Source organism: Pagrus major, chromosome 6, assembly GCF_040436345.1.
Source record: "Pagrus major chromosome 6, Pma_NU_1.0".
NCBI lineage: Eukaryota > Metazoa > Chordata > Actinopteri > Spariformes > Sparidae > Pagrus > Pagrus major.
Window position 1 is genome coordinate 31,097,352 of NC_133220.1, and position 22,848 is coordinate 31,120,199.

At 44.8% G+C, this 22,848-nt stretch overlaps 21 non-coding genes across 21 annotated transcripts; all 21 read right to left on the reverse strand.

Moving 5' to 3' along the window:
* Nucleotides 1-3,075: 3,075 nt before the first annotated feature.
* trnaf-gaa (transfer RNA phenylalanine (anticodon GAA)) lies at nt 3,076-3,148 on the reverse strand. Its single transcript has one exon. It is a non-coding gene; the product is annotated as a tRNA-Phe (tRNA).
* A 9,316-nt stretch (nt 3,149-12,464) lies between these two features.
* On the reverse strand, nt 12,465-12,537 carry trnaf-gaa (transfer RNA phenylalanine (anticodon GAA)). Its single transcript has one exon. It is a non-coding gene; the product is annotated as a tRNA-Phe (tRNA).
* Nucleotides 12,538-12,902: 365 nt separating this feature from the next.
* On the reverse strand, nt 12,903-12,975 carry trnak-uuu (transfer RNA lysine (anticodon UUU)). Its single transcript has one exon. It is a non-coding gene; the product is annotated as a tRNA-Lys (tRNA).
* A 436-nt stretch (nt 12,976-13,411) lies between these two features.
* trnaf-gaa (transfer RNA phenylalanine (anticodon GAA)) lies at nt 13,412-13,484 on the reverse strand. The gene has a single exon. It is a non-coding gene; the product is annotated as a tRNA-Phe (tRNA).
* A 365-nt stretch (nt 13,485-13,849) lies between these two features.
* On the reverse strand, nt 13,850-13,922 carry trnak-uuu (transfer RNA lysine (anticodon UUU)). Its single transcript has one exon. It is a non-coding gene; the product is annotated as a tRNA-Lys (tRNA).
* A 436-nt stretch (nt 13,923-14,358) lies between these two features.
* trnaf-gaa (transfer RNA phenylalanine (anticodon GAA)) lies at nt 14,359-14,431 on the reverse strand. Its single transcript has one exon. It is a non-coding gene; the product is annotated as a tRNA-Phe (tRNA).
* Nucleotides 14,432-14,796: 365 nt separating this feature from the next.
* trnak-uuu (transfer RNA lysine (anticodon UUU)) lies at nt 14,797-14,869 on the reverse strand. Its single transcript has one exon. It is a non-coding gene; the product is annotated as a tRNA-Lys (tRNA).
* A 436-nt stretch (nt 14,870-15,305) lies between these two features.
* On the reverse strand, nt 15,306-15,378 carry trnaf-gaa (transfer RNA phenylalanine (anticodon GAA)). Its single transcript has one exon. It is a non-coding gene; the product is annotated as a tRNA-Phe (tRNA).
* Nucleotides 15,379-15,743: 365 nt separating this feature from the next.
* Nucleotides 15,744-15,816, reverse strand: trnak-uuu (transfer RNA lysine (anticodon UUU)). The gene has a single exon. It is a non-coding gene; the product is annotated as a tRNA-Lys (tRNA).
* Nucleotides 15,817-16,252: 436 nt separating this feature from the next.
* trnaf-gaa (transfer RNA phenylalanine (anticodon GAA)) lies at nt 16,253-16,325 on the reverse strand. The gene has a single exon. It is a non-coding gene; the product is annotated as a tRNA-Phe (tRNA).
* Nucleotides 16,326-16,690: 365 nt separating this feature from the next.
* Nucleotides 16,691-16,763, reverse strand: trnak-uuu (transfer RNA lysine (anticodon UUU)). Its single transcript has one exon. It is a non-coding gene; the product is annotated as a tRNA-Lys (tRNA).
* A 436-nt stretch (nt 16,764-17,199) lies between these two features.
* On the reverse strand, nt 17,200-17,272 carry trnaf-gaa (transfer RNA phenylalanine (anticodon GAA)). Its single transcript has one exon. It is a non-coding gene; the product is annotated as a tRNA-Phe (tRNA).
* Nucleotides 17,273-17,637: 365 nt separating this feature from the next.
* trnak-uuu (transfer RNA lysine (anticodon UUU)) lies at nt 17,638-17,710 on the reverse strand. The gene has a single exon. It is a non-coding gene; the product is annotated as a tRNA-Lys (tRNA).
* A 436-nt stretch (nt 17,711-18,146) lies between these two features.
* Nucleotides 18,147-18,231, reverse strand: trnaf-gaa (transfer RNA phenylalanine (anticodon GAA)). The gene has a single exon. It is a non-coding gene; the product is annotated as a tRNA-Phe (tRNA).
* A 365-nt stretch (nt 18,232-18,596) lies between these two features.
* On the reverse strand, nt 18,597-18,669 carry trnak-uuu (transfer RNA lysine (anticodon UUU)). Its single transcript has one exon. It is a non-coding gene; the product is annotated as a tRNA-Lys (tRNA).
* A 436-nt stretch (nt 18,670-19,105) lies between these two features.
* trnaf-gaa (transfer RNA phenylalanine (anticodon GAA)) lies at nt 19,106-19,178 on the reverse strand. The gene has a single exon. It is a non-coding gene; the product is annotated as a tRNA-Phe (tRNA).
* A 1,395-nt stretch (nt 19,179-20,573) lies between these two features.
* Nucleotides 20,574-20,646, reverse strand: trnak-uuu (transfer RNA lysine (anticodon UUU)). The gene has a single exon. It is a non-coding gene; the product is annotated as a tRNA-Lys (tRNA).
* Nucleotides 20,647-21,068: 422 nt separating this feature from the next.
* On the reverse strand, nt 21,069-21,141 carry trnaf-gaa (transfer RNA phenylalanine (anticodon GAA)). The gene has a single exon. It is a non-coding gene; the product is annotated as a tRNA-Phe (tRNA).
* A 365-nt stretch (nt 21,142-21,506) lies between these two features.
* trnak-uuu (transfer RNA lysine (anticodon UUU)) lies at nt 21,507-21,579 on the reverse strand. The gene has a single exon. It is a non-coding gene; the product is annotated as a tRNA-Lys (tRNA).
* A 422-nt stretch (nt 21,580-22,001) lies between these two features.
* trnaf-gaa (transfer RNA phenylalanine (anticodon GAA)) lies at nt 22,002-22,074 on the reverse strand. The gene has a single exon. It is a non-coding gene; the product is annotated as a tRNA-Phe (tRNA).
* A 365-nt stretch (nt 22,075-22,439) lies between these two features.
* trnak-uuu (transfer RNA lysine (anticodon UUU)) lies at nt 22,440-22,512 on the reverse strand. The gene has a single exon. It is a non-coding gene; the product is annotated as a tRNA-Lys (tRNA).
* Between the last annotated feature and the right edge of the window lie 336 nt (nt 22,513-22,848).

Consider the following 22,848-nt stretch of genomic DNA (forward strand, 5'->3'; position numbering starts at 1 on the left):
ATGAGGGCTGGCTCTGGTGGATCATACCACAGTCTGAGGTCAGTGCGCAGCCGCTGGTTCTTCCAGAGAGCTGCTGAGATCCATTTCTGATCTTGAACTGGTATGGTCTTGATCAGCTTTGTGGGCAGCCAGCCAGGCTCTGACCCAGGAGCAGTCTCCACATTTTCAGCCAGTGGCAGAGTATCAGGTGCAGGCTGGGCTGAAGGACCAGCCACAGATGGAGCAGCAGAGGAGAAACCAGCAGAGGGAGATGCAGAGGTCACAGGGGCGAGAGGAGCAGAGGAGGTACCAGAGGAGATACAGGATGAGGCGGCAGATGACACTTCCTAATTTATCATTTTAAAAAGTACATATATAGATATGATTACAATCCACCCATGAAGAATACTTGTTTTGAGTGTAGTAAAATGTCAATGTGAAGAAAACAACTTAATTTAGTTTCTTACAGCTCTGGCAGTGGCTGGTGGAATGGAGGAGGTTGAGGCAGTTGAAGGCACAGGAGAGGGAGGAAGTGAAAGAGGAGAGACAGTCTGAATGAACATCCTGCGGGAAGGGGAAGGCGTCCTTCTTGCCATCGCACTTGTGATAGTGCTGGATGGCTCAGATGTTCTACTGACGGGCTGAGAGAATAAGAGCACAGTTTACAACATTATAATAAAACAATTTATCATTATTAGGTATTATAGTAATATGACCAGATTGCATATATTGCAAATTCAAATTCAAGCTGTGTCACTCTCCTTACATTACCTGAGTTGCATGCTTCCCAGCCAAACTCAGGTTTGGCTTTAAAGCGGCACCATGAGAGCCACCAAACCGTGGCTTTGTAAACTGACAAAAAGAAAAAGGTAACCTTAAGTGGAGCCCTGTACATTTTAATATAGTTGAATATATTAATAATATAAATATCAGCATAAGTAAATCCTCATTACTTACCGATGACAAAGTCAAAATGGGCTTTTGAGGTATCTGCCCAGGCTTTACGGCGGGTGAAAAGGAAGATGCTGATGCAGATGAGGGTCCTGGTTGTGGTGTCCCCGAAGATGACACAGGGACAGAGCTGGAAGGCTAGAGGTTCACGGACAAGAAAGTGAAATTTTAATAATACAGAATGCAACACCAACACCTCATAATTGTATGAGAGACCTCTGGTACCTTGTTTGTATGGAAACCGCAGTTACAGGTCCGTGTCCCTCCAAACAGAGACATTTGTCCCCTCTGCTGCATCGGACATTTCTCAATCTGTAATATTGTTTGACAGTGAATCATAAGAATGTGTCTCCTTTTAATATGACATAGCTTTGTGTTTGATGATAGTGCTCACATATCACTTTGTCCAAGTTTACCTTCAGATACAGCTCATGCCACTTTTTCTGGCGTGGTGCCGGCCTGTTTCCTGCCTCAGAGGGCCAGACCCCCGAGGCAGCGAACCTACACAGGCGGGACATCCACTCATAATCGGCCATTGATCTGTGCTTCTTCTGTTTGGAAGCCATCTGCCATTAATAGAGAAAGAAAAGTGTTTATACCAAACCAACTAAGGTTTATAATAATTCAGTTCATTACACAATATAACCAAATCAATGTGCACAGTTATGTACACTATTATAGTACACTAATATATTTGTATTATATTACACTATTATAAGAACACCTGCATACAAAGAAGCAAATTCTAACACATTTCAGCTCAGTGTATAATGAAGTAGTATGCCATAAGTGCGTGTTACATACAGTCACACACAGTTTATAATCAATTAGTTAAACATATTCAAGTTAAGTCTTGATTCGCAACAGGTGCAACACCCGAATACAAGACAAATCTCATTCATAATATATACTGAATATGCTCTAACATTATACTGATGTTAAACTGTACTGTTAGCATAATTGAGGTACCGCAGTACAGTAACAACGTTATGATTATATATATTGTTCTCGGAGAAAAACGAAATATGCAAACTCATCTTAACTCTTTATGCTTTAAAACTGGCGCAAAAAAGAGGCGGTATAATCATTTAAGCTAATTTAGTTTATGACCGGTATAACGCGATAGTAAATGAAAGCAATGTTATCTTTATCAACAGACACTGGTCGTATGCAATGCTAGTGATCCATATTGATATAAACATGTAGAAACAATGTCAAACTGTAAATTATAGATGAAACCCGCTTTTTTTTTAAAAACAAAAAACCAAAACCTAATGTTAACGTCGACGACGGCGACGTCAAAATCGTTTCTCTGTTTATTTGTTTCTCTTTGTAATACATACGTAATACTTATCGGGCTAGCTAGTTGACTAAATACAATAATATAAGCAGTATACTTACTTTTTTGTTGTTACTTGAGGATGAAGTACAACTCTTCTTAACTTCTCCGAAGAAATTAAGCCGGCCGGCTCGCTCGGGAAAAAAAGGAGAGGGGAAAAAAAGACTTTCTGCGGCTGCGCGAACCAAATTTTGGAAAAGGGCCATCGTGATTGGCTGTCAGCAAAGATGGAAATGGCGAGCCCCGATTGGTCGGCCGTCCGAATTTTGGAAATGGGCCGCAGCGATTGGCCACAGCAAAGATGGAGAAAGATGGAAATGAGGAGAGGGGATTGGACGAGATCATACAGTCTCTCGGTCCCCCGCTACCGCTATCCAGGCTCTTCATAAACAGCTTAGGTGTGTCCAACACAGTTCCACAGTTAACTGATGAAGATTTCCATTAGGCTTCATGTCTTACTATCGAGTACATGTTACAAGTGGAGCCAGGATCCCACATTGTGGTTGCTCCAAAAAGAGAAGGGGGATTGCTTTTTGTAGCTTTCATACTTCAAGTTTTTTCAAAACCATGATCTTGGCCAGTTGCTGTGTGGCGCCACATCCACCTTTTAAAATGGTTCAATGTTCAGCAGTCAAACACGCATCCAACTTGTAAAGCTGTGGACCAGAATGAGCAAGATCAAGCCCGTCCAGATGGCCGTTCCATTGCTGGGCCAGAGGCCTTCATGTTGGCTTTGAAAGCTCTATCATGACAGTTCTACAGTCCCTCAAGAACGTGCCGTTGCATGACATAGCGTAGGTGGGCTCAGCCGAAACCCGGGATCGAACCAGGGACCTTTAGATCTTCAGTCTAACGCTCTCCCAGCTGAGCTATTTCGGCAAACACAACGCTACAAATGTGCACTTTTCACCGCTCCATTACATGTTGATATTGCCCTGAAAAGAAAGTCTTAATATGTTGCATTTGGTAGTCACCTTAAAGCCTTTGAGTTTGTCCAGTGTCAGTCAAAGTCCAGGATTCCCTGAACCAATTGTTGGCTGATTAAGGGCTTGCAGAAATCATGTTTCAGCCTAAATTCTAATGGACCTCATTAGAAAAGGTCAACAATTCAAGAAAATGCACTAATCTCAATGGTTCATGAATGTTCAGCAGTGGGCTGAAGGTTCAATCTGCAAGAGCATCGGTGTGTGCCGTGTCTTGGTGAAAGGCTAATGGGTGGAACCATTGCAAGGATCCTTGTTGCGCCTGAACAGGGACTTGAACCCTGGACCCTCAGATTAAAAGTCTGATGCTCTACCGTCTGCGCCAAAGCTGGGGAAGAATAGTCTGTTAGGGGGGGGGAAGAAAAGGAAGAAGGGGGAAGAAGGGGGGGAGAAGAAAAGAGAGGAAAAAGAGAGAAAAAGGGAAAAAATGAGATGATAACAAAATGATTTAGCCCCCATTCTCACTCCTGCTGCATTTAAAATACTGTATATTTCGTTAGTGTTTTTAAATGCAGTAAAATTTGTTTTCTTTTTTTTTTAAATGAGGAGAAAGCCATGTTCACAGGAGTGCCGGTTCAAGTCCCGGCCTTGGCAGGATTAAGTTGTATAATATGCACATTAAAAGTCTTGTAGTCTTGTTGCCCTTGTAAACTTAAGTTTATTGAAGACAATACTATTAAGACTTTCACAATGAAGAATGAATAGAACTGAGACAATATTAATATTAATTAAAAACATTATTAATAACATAAGAAGTCACCTTGGCCTCTGGCAAACTGTGATGGCCATTTTTCACAAATATCTGACAAATATCAACAACTAGTTGGTTGAAAAAAGATTTTTCACACAAAACATAACCCCTTTTGTTTTTATTTTAAAACAGATTAGTCACGTTTTAGAAATACTCACAGATGGATGTTTTTCATGTTTCCCAAGTAAAGAATAAAAGGCTTCAGAAGCATTACGTACAGTATAATGAGTGTGAGGACGCTTGTTAGTGCGTTTAGGCTTTTTTCTCTCTTGTGGGTTCATTTGTTGAATCCAGACCTGAGTCTGATAGTTCCCCCTCGCTCTAACCTGCCTGCTTTCACACTTGTTTACTGTTTTTGTGATCTCGGGTACATTTACACAGTGGTTTCATTATCGCGGTGCAGGTGTTTACCACCGGGACGTGATGTCAGCGCCTTATTTGACGTATGCAGGGAAAAATATACAGAATAATCTACCAGTGAGTGGAGCCAGATGTGCATGACTGAGGTGAATCCAGCTAACTGTACAGGCTTCAATGAACAAAAGAGGACACAATCTTATACCCTCTGCTGAGGAAGATTACAACAAGAGTGTTAGTCATGAAATTCGGCTTGCTTCCTATTTTTTTCTTGTTTTGTTGCTAAAAATTGCAAAAAGACAGGTTTTTAGGTCAACCACCTTCATATTTGTACTCAAACATGCAGGGACAGATTTGTTGGTACCTGGAAACAAGAAAACAAGTGACATACATAAAATACATATTATCACCATATAAGGTTTATGGCAGACTTATCAGCAATCAGCCATCTGACGCATGTAAGTCAACCTCTCCTTTTAGCTCTGTTTTGGTTTCTGCATGTTCACCAAAAAAAGACAATTAACCATCCTGATGTCATACCAAAAAGTCATCATTTAGGATTGTGTTTAATTTTTTCCAACCACTGCTCCTTTGGAAGAGCCTCTACAGAGGGGCAGTATACTGTGCCTTTGTACTGGCTGTGTCCGGTCTCTGCAATTCGGAACTGCCCGCATTTCTTGCACGTGTTGTGCTGCACTTTGCGGGTCAGTTTTCGGACAGGAGCAGGAGCAGGGGCAGAGGAGAGGGTGACACCCAGGGCCTGTGGAACAGTGAAAAGGACAGGGCCATGTGACATCATGGGACCCAGCATTGTCAGTTGAGGGCCCGGGACTGGAGCAGGGAACAGCTGACGCTGCGGACGCAGGTTTACAGCTGCCTGTGTTGCACCTGAAGGCGGAACTTTCCTCTTCAGCCGTGCCTGGCCAACAGTGCTGCCAGGCAGGTGGTACTGATGAGCTGGGCCTGGCAAAGGGGGTGCAGACGGAGGGCGCACATTAGCGGGGAGGAGAGGGCTAGCTGCTACAGACAAGCGGCTAGGCAAATCCAGCCCCTGCATGACCACTGCGGTGTCCTGCCTTTTCACCCTTCTGTTATGCCACTGCACTAGGGTGGTGTGACTCACATCCACCAGCTGCAGGTTAGTTTCGGTCATAACTGTCCCACTGGCCAGGATGCGCCGCCTAACTTTCCTGTAGTCCTCCAGGATGAGATCCCATCTAGAGACTGTGTCACCCCCTTTCTTCCTGGGACTACGGTGGATGGCACAGAGCCTGATGAAGATCATTTCCAGCAGGCGGCAGCAATCTGGCCACTGGGCAATTGGGGCAGGGGTGGTCAGAGCATGCCTCTTCACACTCTCCACCCCTGGAGTGAACTCCTGTCTCTTTTTAGGAGAACGGAACCTCCCTGTGTCCAGCCTGCTTTGATGCCTGGCAGCGAACACCACCCTCTGCTTGTCGTAGTCCAGCAGGTTCTGCCAAAGAGCAACAATATTGCTCACCTAAGCAGAGGGAACAAAACAGCACATTAGAAGACAAAAACGTGCAAGTGGGAACATGCATGACAAGACATAGAGGAAATGGAGCAAAACAATAAAAGCTCCTGACCTGCTGGTTTGAGAGGACAAGGGAATGTTGGTTCCTCAGCTCAACAAGACACTCTGCCAAGCAATCGACCCTATCCAAGCCTGGCACACCAGAGTCATCCACAGCCTGCAATATGAAACAAGAAAAAAAATGAAATGTGCAACACAATCTGAGGACAGTAAAGTGGGATAGAGTGGTTTTATTTCTTTACACTTTATAATGTATTTACATACCTCAGACTCGTCAGGTGACGCTGAATCCTGGGAGGAGGCAGCAACCAGGGAGGAGGTGGCAGGCTGCTGGGTGGCAGGAACATGGGTAGGGGCAGCAGGCTGTGACGTGGCAGCAACATGGGTATGGGCAGCAGGCTGTGAGGTGGCAGCAACATGGGTAGGGGCAGCAGGCTGTGAGGTGGCAGCAACCAGGGAGGAGGTGGCAGGCTGCTGGGTGGCAGGAACATGGGTAGGGGCAGCAGGCTGTGACGTGGCAGCAACATGGGAGGAGGCAGCAACCAGAGAGGATGTGATGGGCTGTGAGGAGGCAGCAGCCAGCGAGGAAGCAGGAGGTACTGAGGAGGGACAGGAGGAGAAACTTGGACCATCAAGGAGACTTGACACAAGGTCATGTGTTTGATCCTCCTCAAAGCCCTCATCTTCTTCTTCTTCGCCCTCATCCACATCTTCCAGCATGGCTTCTGTCTCCTCAGAGTCAGGCTGAAATTTCAGGGGCTGTCCAGTCTGACTAAGGAGGTAGTCAACACCAAGCAGCTCTCCTATGAAAAAGAACAGAAAAATGTGCACATGCATTACAAGTTGTACTATGTATTATATAAATACCATTTCATTTTAAAATCAGACCCAGAAACTACAACTATTATGTAGCCAGATTATAATTAGACATACCAGTGTATTTGGCAGGTGGCCTGAAGGTTGGCACAAATGCACGGCCAAACACCTTCAAGCTGTTGGTGTTGACACAGTGGGCCACATCCCCGGCGTATGTGAGGAGAGATGATGACCTGGTGGTCACCGCCGCAGTCCCCCGATCCTGGTTCCACCTGTTCAGGCCTTCCAGGAGGTACAGCTGGAAGTTCAGTGTGTTTGCACTGGTTCCTGGGGATCATCAAAATATTTATGCCAATGAAAAAAGGTTTGCTTTTCAATCTTCAGAAAACATTCATTATTTAAAATATCAAACATAGAAGAGAACCAACCTGGAATGAACCTGTTCAGGTGGCAGTGAAAGGATTCTAGGGATGTGGACCCTCTGGCACAGCGGTACCTGGTCAAAATGATCCCTCCCTTTGTGGTGGTGCCAGCCTCGGTGTATAGCTGCACACCTGGCACATCCTGGATGCACCTGACGTGGCGTTTCTGCACACGCCAGATGTGCTCCATTCGGACCTGGTCCAGCAGCGGCACCCCCATGAGGTCTCTGCCATTTGCGCCACCCAGGGTTTGGAGCAGTTGTTCGATGAGGGTGATGGTGGTTTCCTCGCCCCGTGTCGTTCTGCGACAGTATTGGCTCAGCTCTGTCTTGCTGATCCGTGTGTCCACCAGGCGATCAGTGATATCAGGCACACCCTCCTGCCTTAGCTCCCATCGCTTTGCCTGCCGCAACAGAGCGAGGTCCCCAGCATCCCACTCGAAAACACATGCAGACAGACTGCCCATGAAGGTGGGGTAGAGGGGATGAGCATCTGTGGTGCAGCCGACAGCCAGCCTCCTCATGAAGTGCCAGATGTCAAGTCTTATGTGGAGGTCTGGCCACTCTGCAAACCTGGTCTGCAGCTTGCTCATCCCCTCACTCACACAGCAGCCACAGTCCACATATAGCAGCACAGGGGGTGGAACAGCTGCCTGGCGGTACCGCTGCATGATCCCAGACACCATGGCGTTCAGTCCAGGTCCCTCCTGCACGGACAGGACACTGGTCAGGATCTGGCCGACCTGGTTGCCAAGCGAGGTCACCCAGAGAGCTGTCCCCTTGCCGTGGCCGGCCAGCTTCTTTGTGATCTGGAATTAGACAACAGGAATACTTAAGATTACACATTCTTTTAAATTGTTTAAAGGCAGGGAGTGTATATAGATTTATTACACAGCACACATGTATAATAGCTGCTGATGTAATGTTATCACTCATAAGAATGTTAATGTGTATGAGTATATATTAGATGCATGGAAATCTATTACACAAGTATTTATTACCTTTTTGGTTGAGTCCATCTTTAAGATGGAGCCAAATGTGGAGGTGATGCAGGCCTTAATGTGGTCCAGGCGAGAGAGGATGTCCCTGTTGTACACAGTAAGCAGCCAGCGACTGGAGGGGATGTCGATGGGCTCCGGAGGCTCCTGGCAGACCACTGGGAAGAGGCTTGGTTGATCCACAAAGTCAGCACACTCCCCAAGATAGTGTGCCAACCGGCTCAGCCATTCCTCCCCATGGTTCTCCTTCAGCTGCTTCACCAGTCGTGCTGGACTGTTGCCCAGGGTCCGGTCCCGAAGCAGCCGAATGACACGAATGTCACAAGCATACCTGAAATGTATATTTCATTTCATTAATTGGTTTATTAAAGAAGTGACAGTGTACAATAAATGTACTGGACCAGATAAAGCACAATGTTAATTGCTATATTTTCCCTGGACATGCACATTTAACAATATAAAAAGATAATTCCACATATTACATATACTTGGCCAGTATGCATACATTCAGACCTTAATGACAACATGACTCTCAGCTTTCAACAACATTTTAACATAGTAGTTTAAAACTAATTAGGGATAGCTTTGATGATCTTGTTTGTCTTATTTCACCATGATCTGTTAGAATAAATTAACAGCTAAACCATACAATATCTTATATCTTATTTCAAATACTGATCATACGAAAAAAATTCGAGGCTCAGTAAAATCTGTCCTTTCAAAATAGTGTCATGTGTTTAGTTAAAACAGTTTGGTTGATGGTAGGTGATTGTATTATTATTGGATAGGCACGTGAGCAGGAGCTGGCTCAAGACAGATGTGGTAATATCATAGTACATGTATATCATAGCTACACCCGTATTAAAGTTATTCTGAACTATTTAGAATTTATTGAAATAAGTTTGATTTTGTCTTTTAAATTTAATTAATTTGTTTTTATTGTTGCACTTATTAGTTACATGTTTATTGAAGGGTAATTTCAGTGGTGTATGAGGTTTCAAAATCTGCTTTACTCACTTTTGGGTCAGGATCAGCCGGAACATCTTCTGGTGTGGCAAGTCAAGCTGGTCACGGACAGTCTGACTGGTTGACAGATAGTTCAGAGAACATACAGTGCATCTGAGTGTCTCTGTCACCATCAGGTAGTACCTGTCGATGTCCAGGACCTTCCGAGCCCTCTTGTGGACACCGTAGCCTGTCAGCTGCTTTCCACAAGCTGGGCAGGACACCCTCACCTTCCACAGGTGATAGGGCATCCATACCATCAGCCGATGGGTAAAGAAGCGGTCGGGTGTCGGTGTCTGGTGGTAGATGAGGGCAGGGACAGGGGGCTCGTACCACAGCTTCAAATCTGGCCGTAGTTTGCCGGTCTGAAAGAGTGTGTTAGCAATCCATCTCTGGTCCTGCACAGGGATGGTCTTGCTCATTTCACCCGGCAACCAGAATGAAGCTGCAGCTCCAGAAGCAGCTGCTTGAGCTCCTCCAGACTCATCCTGTTATAAACACATAAGAATGCCATTGTTGCATAAATAAAGGACACACAAAATGACTACAACAGAGGCAAACCAATGAATAAAGGCTAAACTCACAGAGGCCGGTGCCTGGCTGGTGTGCACAGCAGGGCTGGGGGTCCTCACAGAGGCTGTAGAGTGGGTCCTCACAGTGGATGGAGCGCTAGGGGTCCTCACAGAGGCTGTAGAGGGGGTCATCAAAGAGGATGGAGTGGGGCTAGGGGTCCTCAGAGGGGATGGAGGAGAAGGAGAAGGGCTGGGAGTCCTTCTGGACACTAAATTTGGCTTTGCTGAGGCCGACTGTTTTCCACCAAATCGGGATTTAGTGAACTGGAAGGAGAAACAATAACGACAAGTTAATTTTATGATGCGATGCATAAAAACAATTCATACAAGACATTAATTACTGCAACAATATTCACCAATGCTAAACTTGGAGGGGGGCGCAGGAAAGACCGCTGGGCTACATTATCACCAAGGGCTGACACTGAGGCCACAGGCTGCTGGACCGCACCAGGGGCTGGGACTGAGGCCACAGGCTGGGCATCAGCAGGAGGAAGAGGAGTGGCAGGCTGCTAAAACAACAGCATTATGACATGTGCTGTAACAGCAACAGCATAACAGCAATGTAAACAGATATGCGAGATGTAATTTTTCTAATGCTCACCTTAACAGTGTGAAATCCACAACTACAGGCCATGGACCCTCCAAAGAGGGTGGTCTGTCCACGGGCCTGCATGGGGCATTTCTCAATCTGAAACAATCAGAATTGTATTCAGCCTGGAGTGAGACACTTTCTGCACCATCAGAATGACTATTTCTCATCTAGTGATATGCATGGTCATGAGTAATAGTTGGATATTTTGCTGTACTTTACCTTCTGGTAGAGATCGTGCCATTTGCGCTGCCTGGGGGCTGGTCTGTTGCCGCCTCCAGCAGGCCAGACCCCAGAGCTGGCAAATTTCTTTAATCTCACCATCCACTCCCCCTCTCCCATTGCCTTGTGGCTCTTTGGGTTAGAACTCATCTGAAGACAACATGGAAATAAAAACAGCAGTTACAACTATGAATCACAGCATAAATATAGTGTGCTGAACAAGTGCGCAAGTGCTGTGAAATTCCCATCTCTGTGCAATTACCACATTTACAGGCTTTATTTTTTGATTAATGCTACACAGCATCTTATCTTTATATTACAAAGATGTGCTCACTTGTCCTGTGCAATTATCCAACCATGGCCATATCTATCAGTGAGAGGTGTATATCATGTATACATTTATTTATTTTGATTTTATGTATCAATGAATTAATCAATCACTCTTTTCCTCTAGTTTTGACTCTTGAGATGCTATAACAAGTTACTGGTGTAGGATCAATAGAGGTCACGTTATCTTGTCGTTTTTGCATTCAGATACTGTACTGACATGACTATACTGTATCTGCTGACATAAACGGCTTTCATACGTAAGCTTCAGGTTGGCTGATAAGGTCCGTCATTTCTTGAAAGTAGTTTCAATTCATTCATAAACTAAGCAGCTAGATGACCGGTTAACATGTACAGTAGGCTAAATCAGTATACTGTACATGTGTACTAAGCAGCAGAACAAATGAACACCGAACGTGAACAGGTATACACGGAATGGGATCATGTAATAATAATACACTGTGCTACTGAAGCACATACACACTGGCGTAACGTAACGCTACCAATACAAAGAGCAGTAATAATATGGAAACGTACAGTTACAGTAGCCGTGAGACTGACGTTAGCTAACGTTAACGTTGGTTATCTAAACTTAGCCACCGCTAGAAAGACGTGAAACAGGTCATCAGCGAATTGAAATGTTGAGCTAAATGATACGTTACTTGAATCAGAATATTCGGAATATTATAACGATATAAATATATAGTTATACACGAGTGTCTCCATTCATTGTAACGCTATTACACGTAGTAACGTTAGCGACGGCTAGCTACGATGACTGAAGTTGCTGGAAAACGTCATGACTCGCCAACGAAATCATAGAATTAGCCGGTGTGACGAATGGAAATATAACATTGATGACCATTCGGTCAGAAAATAACAAAAAACAAATGAATGTACTTACTGTCAGATGCAAGTTTTCGTTCGCTTCGAGACGGAGACGTAAGCGGGTCAATGTCGTTCAAAAAAAGCAACGTGACCAGTAAGAAGCGACGTGATTGGCCCCTCTCCAATGTGACGCCGAAGCGTGATTGGTCTCCGTCCAATCTGACATTGGACAGCGACGACCCTGATTGGCCTCCGTCCAATCTTGACATTGGAGGGGGAGTCTCGTGATTGGATGCTGAGACCGACTCTCCTGAGCCAAGTAGCGCCATCCAGGCTCTTCATAAACAGCTTAGGTGTGTCCAACACAGTTCCACAGTTAACTGATGAAGATTTCCATTAGGCGTAATGTCTTACTATCGAGTACATGTTACAAGTGGAGCCAGGATCCCACATTGTGGTTGCTCCAAAAAGAGAAGGGGGATTGCTTTTTGTAGCTTTCATACTTCAAGTTTTTTCAAAACCATGATCTTGGCCAGTTGCTGTGTGGCGCCACATCCACCTTTTAAAATGGTTCAATGTTCTGCAGTCAAACACGCATCCAACGACAAGCAACTTGTAAAGCTGTGGACCAGAATGAGCAAGATCAAGCCCGTCCAGATGGCTGTTCCATTGCTGGGCCAGAGGCCTTCATGTTGGCTTTGAAAGCTCTATCATGACAGTTTCACAGTCCCTCAAGAACGTGTCGTTGCTTGACATAGCGTAGGTGGGCTCTGCCGAAACCCGGGATCGAACCAGGGACCTTTAGATCTTCAGTCTAACGCTCTCCCAGCTGAGCTATTCCGGCAAACACAACGCTACAAATGTGCACTTTTCACCGCTCCATTACATGTTGAAATTGCCCTGAAAAGAAAGTCTTAATATGTTGCATTTGGTAGTCTACCTTAAAGCCTTTGAGTTTGTCCAGTGTCAGTCAAAGTCCAGGATTCCCTGAACCAATTGTTGGCTGATTAAGGGCTTGCAGAAATCATGTTTCAGCCTAAATTCTAATGGACCTCATTAGAAAAGGTCAACAATTCAAGAAAATGCACTAATCTCAATGGTTCATGAATGTTCAGCAGTTGGGCTGAAGGTTCAATCTGCAAGAGCATCGGTGTGTGCCGTGTCTTGGTGAAAGGCTAATGGGTGGAACCATTGCAAGGATCCTTGTTGCGCCTGAACAGGGACTTGAACCCTGGACCCTCAGATTAAAAATCTGATGCTCTACCGTCTGAGCTATCCAGGCTCTTCATAAACAGCTTAGGTGTGTCCAACACAGTTCCACAGTTAACTGATGAAGATTTCCATTAGGCGTAATGTCTTACTATCGAGTACATGTTACAAGTGGAGCCAGGATCCCACATTGTGGTTGCTCCAAAAAGAGAAGGGGGATTGCTTTTTGTAGCTTTCATACTTCAAGTTTTTTCAAAACCATGATCTTGGCCAGTTGCTGTGTGGCGCCACATCCACCTTTTAAAATGGTTCAATGTTCTGCAGTCAAACACGCATCCAACGACAAGCAACTTGTAAAGCTGTGGACCAGAATGAGCAAGATCAAGCCCGTCCAGATGGCTGTTCCATTGCTGGGCCAGAGGCCTTCATGTTGGCTTTGAAAGCTCTATCATGACAGTTTCACAGTCCCTCAAGAACGTGTCGTTGCTTGACATAGCGTAGGTGGGCTCTGCCGAAACCCGGGATCGAACCAGGGACCTTTAGATCTTCAGTCTAACGCTCTCCCAGCTGAGCTATTCCGGCAAACACAACGCTACAAATGTGCACTTTTCACCGCTCCATTACATGTTGAAATTGCCCTGAAAAGAAAGTCTTAATATGTTGCATTTGGTAGTCTACCTTAAAGCCTTTGAGTTTGTCCAGTGTCAGTCAAAGTCCAGGATTCCCTGAACCAATTGTTGGCTGATTAAGGGCTTGCAGAAATCATGTTTCAGCCTAAATTCTAATGGACCTCATTAGAAAAGGTCAACAATTCAAGAAAATGCACTAATCTCAATGGTTCATGAATGTTCAGCAGTTGGGCTGAAGGTTCAATCTGCAAGAGCATCGGTGTGTGCCGTGTCTTGGTGAAAGGCTAATGGGTGGAACCATTGCAAGGATCCTTGTTGCGCCTGAACAGGGACTTGAACCCTGGACCCTCAGATTAAAAATCTGATGCTCTACCGTCTGAGCTATCCAGGCTCTTCATAAACAGCTTAGGTGTGTCCAACACAGTTCCACAGTTAACTGATGAAGATTTCCATTAGGCGTAATGTCTTACTATCGAGTACATGTTACAAGTGGAGCCAGGATCCCACATTGTGGTTGCTCCAAAAAGAGAAGGGGGATTGCTTTTTGTAGCTTTCATACTTCAAGTTTTTTCAAAACCATGATCTTGGCCAGTTGCTGTGTGGCGCCACATCCACCTTTTAAAATGGTTCAATGTTCTGCAGTCAAACACGCATCCAACGACAAGCAACTTGTAAAGCTGTGGACCAGAATGAGCAAGATCAAGCCCGTCCAGATGGCTGTTCCATTGCTGGGCCAGAGGCCTTCATGTTGGCTTTGAAAGCTCTATCATGACAGTTTCACAGTCCCTCAAGAACGTGTCGTTGCTTGACATAGCGTAGGTGGGCTCTGCCGAAACCCGGGATCGAACCAGGGACCTTTAGATCTTCAGTCTAACGCTCTCCCAGCTGAGCTATTCCGGCAAACACAACGCTACAAATGTGCACTTTTCACCGCTCCATTACATGTTGAAATTGCCCTGAAAAGAAAGTCTTAATATGTTGCATTTGGTAGTCTACCTTAAAGCCTTTGAGTTTGTCCAGTGTCAGTCAAAGTCCAGGATTCCCTGAACCAATTGTTGGCTGATTAAGGGCTTGCAGAAATCATGTTTCAGCCTAAATTCTAATGGACCTCATTAGAAAAGGTCAACAATTCAAGAAAATGCACTAATCTCAATGGTTCATGAATGTTCAGCAGTTGGGCTGAAGGTTCAATCTGCAAGAGCATCGGTGTGTGCCGTGTCTTGGTGAAAGGCTAATGGGTGGAACCATTGCAAGGATCCTTGTTGCGCCTGAACAGGGACTTGAACCCTGGACCCTCAGATTAAAAATCTGATGCTCTACCGTCTGAGCTATCCAGGCTCTTCATAAACAGCTTAGGTGTGTCCAACACAGTTCCACAGTTAACTGATGAAGATTTCCATTAGGCGTAATGTCTTACTATCGAGTACATGTTACAAGTGGAGCCAGGATCCCACATTGTGGTTGCTCCAAAAAGAGAAGGGGGATTGCTTTTTGTAGCTTTCATACTTCAAGTTTTTTCAAAACCATGATCTTGGCCAGTTGCTGTGTGGCGCCACATCCACCTTTTAAAATGGTTCAATGTTCTGCAGTCAAACACGCATCCAACGACAAGCAACTTGTAAAGCTGTGGACCAGAATGAGCAAGATCAAGCCCGTCCAGATGGCTGTTCCATTGCTGGGCCAGAGGCCTTCATGTTGGCTTTGAAAGCTCTATCATGACAGTTTCACAGTCCCTCAAGAACGTGTCGTTGCTTGACATAGCGTAGGTGGGCTCTGCCGAAACCCGGGATCGAACCAGGGACCTTTAGATCTTCAGTCTAACGCTCTCCCAGCTGAGCTATTCCGGCAAACACAACGCTACAAATGTGCACTTTTCACCGCTCCATTACATGTTGAAATTGCCCTGAAAAGAAAGTCTTAATATGTTGCATTTGGTAGTCTACCTTAAAGCCTTTGAGTTTGTCCAGTGTCAGTCAAAGTCCAGGATTCCCTGAACCAATTGTTGGCTGATTAAGGGCTTGCAGAAATCACGTTTCAGCCTAAATTCTAATGGACCTCATTAGAAAAGGTCAACAATTCAAGAAAATGCACTAATCTCAATGGTTCATGAATGTTCAGCAGTTGGGCTGAAGGTTCAATCTGCAAGAGCATCGGTGTGTGCCGTGTCTTGGTGAAAGGCTAATGGGTGGAACCATTGCAAGGATCCTTGTTGCGCCTGAACAGGGACTTGAACCCTGGACCCTCAGATTAAAAATCTGATGCTCTACCGTCTGAGCTATCCAGGCTCTTCATAAACAGCTTAGGTGTGTCCAACACAGTTCCACAGTTAACTGATGAAGATTTCCATTAGGCGTAATGTCTTACTATCGAGTACATGTTACAAGTGGAGCCAGGATCCCACATTGTGGTTGCTCCAAAAAGAGAAGGGGGATTGCTTTTTGTAGCTTTCATACTTCAAGTTTTTTCAAAACCATGATCTTGGCCAGTTGCTGTGTGGCGCCACATCCACCTTTTAAAATGGTTCAATGTTCTGCAGTCAAACACGCATCCAACGACAAGCAACTTGTAAAGCTGTGGACCAGAATGAGCAAGATCAAGCCCGTCCAGATGGCTGTTCCATTGCTGGGCCAGAGGCCTTCATGTTGGCTTTGAAAGCTCTATCATGACAGTTTCACAGTCCCTCAAGAACGTGTCGTTGCTTGACATAGCGTAGGTGGGCTCTGCCGAAACCCGGGATCGAACCAGGGACCTTTAGATCTTCAGTCTAACGCTCTCCCAGCTGAGCTATTCCGGCAAACACAACGCTACAAATGTGCACTTTTCACCGCTCCATTACATGTTGAAATTGCCCTGAAAAGAAAGTCTTAATATGTTGCATTTGGTAGTCTACCTTAAAGCCTTTGAGTTTGTCCAGTGTCAGTCAAAGTCCAGGATTCCCTGAACCAATTGTTGGCTGATTAAGGGCTTGCAGAAATCACGTTTCAGCCTAAATTCTAATGGACCTCATTAGAAAAGGTCAACAATTCAAGAAAATGCACTAATCTCAATGGTTCATGAATGTTCAGCAGTTGGGCTGAAGGTTCAATCTGCAAGAGCATCGGTGTGTGCCGTGTCTTGGTGAAAGGCTAATGGGTGGAACCATTGCAAGGATCCTTGTTGCGCCTGAACAGGGACTTGAACCCTGGACCCTCAGATTAAAAATCTGATGCTCTACCGTCTGAGCTATCCAGGCTCTTCATAAACAGCTTAGGTGTGTCCAACACAGTTCCACAGTTAACTGATGAAGATTTCCATTAGGCGTAATGTCTTACTATCGAGTACATGTTACAAGTGGAGCCAGGATCCCACATTGTGGTTGCTCCAAAAAGAGAAGGGGGATTGCTTTTTGTAGCTTTCATACTTCAAGTTTTTTCAAAACCATGATCTTGGCCAGTTGCTGTGTGGCGCCACATCCACCTTTTAAAATGGTTCAATGTTCTGCAGTCAAACACGCATCCAACGACAAGCAACTTGTAAAGCTGTGGACCAGAATGAGCAAGATCAAGCCCGTCCAGATGGCTGTTCCATTGCTGGGCCAGAGGCCTTCATGTTGGCTTTGAAAGCTCTATCATGACAGTTTCACAGTCCCTCAAGAACGTGTCGTTGCTTGACATAGCGTAGGTGGGCTCTGCCGAAACCCGGGATCGAACCAGGGACCTTTAGATCTTCAGTCTAACGCTCTCCCAGCTGAGCTATTCCGGCAAACACAACGCTACAAATGTGCACTTTTCACCGCTCCATTACATGTTGAAATTGCCCTGAAAAGAAAGTCTTAATATGTTGCATTTGGTAGTCTACCTTAAAGCCTTTGAGTTTGTCCAGTGTCAGTCAAAGTCCAGGATTCCCTGAACCAATTGTTGGCTGATTAAGGGCTTGCAGAAATCACGTTTCAGCCTAAATTCTAATGGACCTCATTAGAAAAGGTCAACAATTCAAGAAAATGCACTAATCTCAATGGTTCATGAATGTTCAGCAGTTGGGCTGAAGGTTCAATCTGCAAGAGCATCGGTGTGTGCCGTGTCTTGGTGAAAGGCTAATGGGTGGAACCATTGCAAGGATCCTTGTTGCGCCTGAACAGGGACTTGAACCCTGGACCCTCAGATTAAAAATCTGATGCTCTACCGTCTGAGCTATCCAGGCTCTTCATAAACAGCTTAGGTGTGTCCAACACAGTTCCACAGTTAACTGATGAAGATTTCCATTAGGCGTAATGTCTTACTATCGAGTACATGTTACAAGTGGAGCCAGGATCCCACATTGTGGTTGCTCCAAAAAGAGAAGGGGGATTGCTTTTTGTAGCTTTCATACTTCAAGTTTTTTCAAAACCATGATCTTGGCCAGTTGCTGTGTGGCGCCACATCCACCTTTTAAAATGGTTCAATGTTCTGCAGTCAAACACGCATCCAACGACAAGCAACTTGTAAAGCTGTGGACCAGAATGAGCAAGATCAAGCCCGTCCAGATGGCTGTTCCATTGCTGGGCCAGAGGCCTTCATGTTGGCTTTGAAAGCTCTATCATGACAGTTTCACAGTCCCTCAAGAACGTGTCGTTGCTTGACATAGCGTAGGTGGGCTCTGCCGAAACCCGGGATCGAACCAGGGACCTAACCAGGGACCTTTAGATCTTCAGTCTAACGCTCTCCCAGCTGAGCTATTCCGGCAAACACAACGCTACAAATGTGCACTTTTCACCGCTCCATTACATGTTGAAATTGCCCTGAAAAGAAAGTCTTAATATGTTGCATTTGGTAGTCTACCTTAAAGCCTTTGAGTTTGTCCAGTGTCAGTCAAAGTCCAGGATTCCCTGAACCAATTGTTGGCTGATTAAGGGCTTGCAGAAATCATGTTTCAGCCTAAATTCTAATGGACCTCATTAGAAAAGGTCAACAATTCAAGAAAATGCACTAATCTCAATGGTTCATGAATGTTCAGCAGTTGGGCTGAAGGTTCAATCTGCAAGAGCATCGGTGTGTGCCGTGTCTTGGTGAAAGGCTAATGGGTGGAACCATTGCAAGGATCCTTGTTGCGCCTGAACAGGGACTTGAACCCTGGACCCTCAGATTAAAAATCTGATGCTCTACCGTCTGAGCTATCCAGGCTCTTCATAAACAGCTTAGGTGTGTCCAACACAGTTCCACAGTTAACTGATGAAGATTTCCATTAGGCGTAATGTCTTACTATCGAGTACATGTTACAAGTGGAGCCAGGATCCCACATTGTGGTTGCTCCAAAAAGAGAAGGGGGATTGCTTTTTGTAGCTTTCATACTTCAAGTTTTTTCAAAACCATGATCTTGGCCAGTTGCTGTGTGGCGCCACATCCACCTTTTAAAATGGTTCAATGTTCAGCAGTCAAACACGCATCCAACGACAAGCAATTTGTAAAACTGTGGACCAGAATGAGCAAGATCAAGCCCGTTCAGATGGCTGTTCCATTGCTGGGCCAGTGGCCTTCATGTTGGCTTTGAAAGCTCTATCATGACAGTTTTACAGTCCCTCAAGTACGTGTCGTTGCTTGACATAGCGTAGGTGGGCTCTGCCGAAACCCGGGATCGAACCAGGGACCTTTAGATCTTCAGTCTAACGCTCTCCCAGCTGAGCTATTTCGGCAAACACAATGCTACAAATGTGCACTTTTCACCGCTCCATTACATGTTGAAATTGCCCTGAAAAGAAAGTCTTAATATGTTGCATTTGTTACGGGTCCCGAATGTGGGACCTGTGGGACAAATACAATTGTCTGTGGAAACAGACAGAATAGAAGAGTAATGAAGACACGGAGTTGTTCATGTGCCGTCCAAGTTGCGTCTCTTTAATTCTCTAATATTCAAAATACAGCATTAACTCTGCAATGTCATATCCCCATCAGTTTTAGGTCTATAAATCACATCCATCCAATAATCTCATACAAACAAATCAATCACAAATTAATACAGCATTACCCTGTAATCTGACTGTAAGAAAAGGCACATTGCATACTATAAATCTATAGCACAATTTACAGTGTCATTTTACTGTGACTAGCATGCAGCTTACTTCTGCTGTTTTACTGAATGTGATACACACTGCACTACAAGTGGACTCACGGAGGGATATAAACATTTTTCTATACAAATCTTCCATAAACATCCTTAAACTCTTATTATTAAATTAACATAGGTGAACCATGTGTCAGTTGTGCGTTTCTTGTTTGCAGGTATGAGACTATGTGCGTGTGTAGTAGCAGTCTCGAACACACTTGACCGCCTGCAAGACAAAGGCAGGGGCAAAAACCCGCCAATTTACCGTCAGTAACAGCGCAAATTTCCGACTTCTTTAACAGCAATAAACATACGCAAATGACCATAAAACTCACTCTCAGTGTACGTATGCACAAATAGAAGTATAAACAACTTCAATTTATCAACCATTGTCACGTACTGACCTGTGGAAACAGACAGAATAGAAGAGTAATGAAGACACGGAGTTGTTCATGTGCCGTCCAAGTTGCGTCTGACGAGTGGGCGGAAGTCCACACCTGAGACCACCGGAATGGCAACAGTCCCGGCCTCAAAGGTTCCACTTACTAATGTTCCCTTTTTCTCCACAATGTACATAAAAAATAAAATGTCTGTATAACATATATTACCGGAGAATCACCTTCAATCCGTAAAAATCAACAGAAGGATTAATTTCCTTTCAATTCAAATTAATGTGGTGACACATTCTTGGGTTCACTACACATTTGGTAGTCTACCTTAAAGCCTTTGAGTTTGTCCAGTGTCAGCCAAAGTCCAGGATTCCCTGAACCAATTGTTGGCTGATTAAGGGCTTGCAGAAATCATGTTTCAGCCTAAATTCTAATGGACCTCATTAGAAAAGGTCAACAATTCAAGAAAACGCACTAATCTCAATGGTTCATGAATGTTCAGCAGTTGGGCTGAAGGTTCAATCTGCAAGAGCATCGGTGTGTGCCGTGTCTTGGTGAAAGGCTAATGGGTGGAACCATTGCAAGGATCCTTGTTGCGCCTGAACAGGGACTTGAACCCTGGACCCTCAGATTAAAAGTCTGATGCTCTACCGTCTGAGCTATCCAGGCTCTTCCAACAAAGTTTAGGTGTGTTTTAGCAAGACCAACACACTTCCACAGTTAACTGATGAAGATTTCCATTAGGCGTAATGTCTTACTATCGAGTACATGTTACAAGTGGAGCCAGGATCCTACATTGTGGTTGCTCCAAAAAGAGAAGGGGGATTGCTTTTTGTAGCTTTCATACTTCAAGTTTTTTCAAAACCATGATCTTGGCCAGTTGCTCTGTGGCGCCACATCCACCTTTTAAAATGGTTCAATGTTCAGCAGTCAAACACGCATCCAACGACAAGCAATTTGTAAAACTGTGGACCAGAATGAGCAAGATCAAGCCCGTCCAGAGGCCTTCATGATGGCTTTGAAAGCTCTATCATGACAGTTTTACAGTCCCTCAAGAACGTGTCGTTGCTTGACATAGCGTAGGTGGGCTCTGCCGAAACCCGGGATCGAACCAGGGACCTTTAGATCTTCAGTCTAACGCTCTCCCAGCTGAGCTATTTCGGCAAACACAATGCTACAAATGTGCACTTTTCACCGCTCCATTACATGTTGAAATTGCCCTGAAAAGAAAGTCTTAATATGTTGCATTTGGTAGTCTACCTTAAAGCCTTTGAGTTTGTCCAGTGTCAGCCAAAGTCCAGGATTCCCTGAACCAATTGTTGGCTGATTAAGGGCTTGCAGAAATCATGTTTCAGCCTAAATTCTAATGTACCTCATTAGAAAAGGTCAACAATTCAAGAAAACGCACTAATCTCAATGGTTCATGAATGTTCAGCAGTTGGGCTGAAGGTTCAATCTGCAAGGGCATCGGTGTGTGCCGTGTCTTGGTGAAAGGCTAATGGGTGGAACCATTGCAAGGATCCTTGTTGCGCCTGAACAGGGACTTGAACCCTGGACCCTCAGATTAAAAGTCTGATGCTCTACCGTCTGAGCTATCCAGGCTCTTCCAACAAAGTTTAGGTGTGTTTTAGCAAGACCAACACACTTCCACAGTTAACTGATGAAGATTTCCATTAGGCGTAATGTCTTACTATCGAGTAAATGTCACAAGTGGAGCCAGGATCCTACATTGTGGTTGCTCCGAAAAGAGAAGGGGGATTGCTTTTTGTAGCTTTCATACTTCAAGTTTTTTCAAAACCATGATCTTGGCCAGTTGCTGTGTGGCGCCACATCCACCTTTTAAAATGGTTCAATGTTCAGCAGTCAAACACGCATCCAACGACAAGCAATTTGTAAAACTGTGGACCAGAATGAGCAAGATCAAGCCCGTCCAGAGGCCTTCATGATGGCTTTGAAAGCTCTATCATGACAGTTGTACAGTACCTCAAGAACATGTCGTTGCTTGACATAGCGTAGGTGGGCTCTGCCGAAACCCGGGATCGAACCAGGGACCTTTAGATCTTCAGTCTAACGCTCTCCCAGCTGAGCTATTTCGGCAAACACAATGCTACAACTGTGCACTTTTCACCGCTCCATTACATGTTGAAATTGCCCTGAAAAGAAAGTCTTAATATGTTGCATTTGGTAGTCTACCTTAAAGCCTTTGAGTTTGTCCAGTGTCAGCCAAAGTCCAGGATTCCCTGAACCAATTGTTGGCTGATTAAGGGCTTGCAGAAATCATGTTTCAGCCTAAATTCTAATGGACCTCATTAGAAAAGGTCAACAATTCAAGAAAACGCACTTATCTCAATGGTTCATGAATGTTCAGCAGTTGGGCTGAAGGTTCAATCTGCAAGAGCATCGGTGTGTGCCGTGTCTTGGTGAAAGGCTAATGGGTGGAACCATTGCAAGGATCCTTGTTGCGCCTGAACAGGGACTTGAACCCTGGACCCTCAGATTAAAAGTCTGATGCTCTACCGTCTGAGCTATCCAGGCTCTTCATCAATAACTTAGGTGTGTCCAACACAGTTCCACAGTTAACTGATGACGATTTCCATTAGGCTTCATGTCTTACTATCGAGTACATGTTACAAGTGGAGCCAGGATCCCACAATGTGGTTGCTCCAAAAAGAGAAAGGAGATTGCTTTTACCGAACGAAAGGGGGGTTCAAACCATGGACAAGTCGAGCTAGGATAACAAAGTGTCCACAGTCACCTGAGCACACATTCACAAAAGCTGCAGTCTGAACTGCTCACAGATCAACCACTGACTGTATAAAATAATGGACAATGCCACCGCGACGTCACCCTTGTTCCCCAACTCAAAAATTG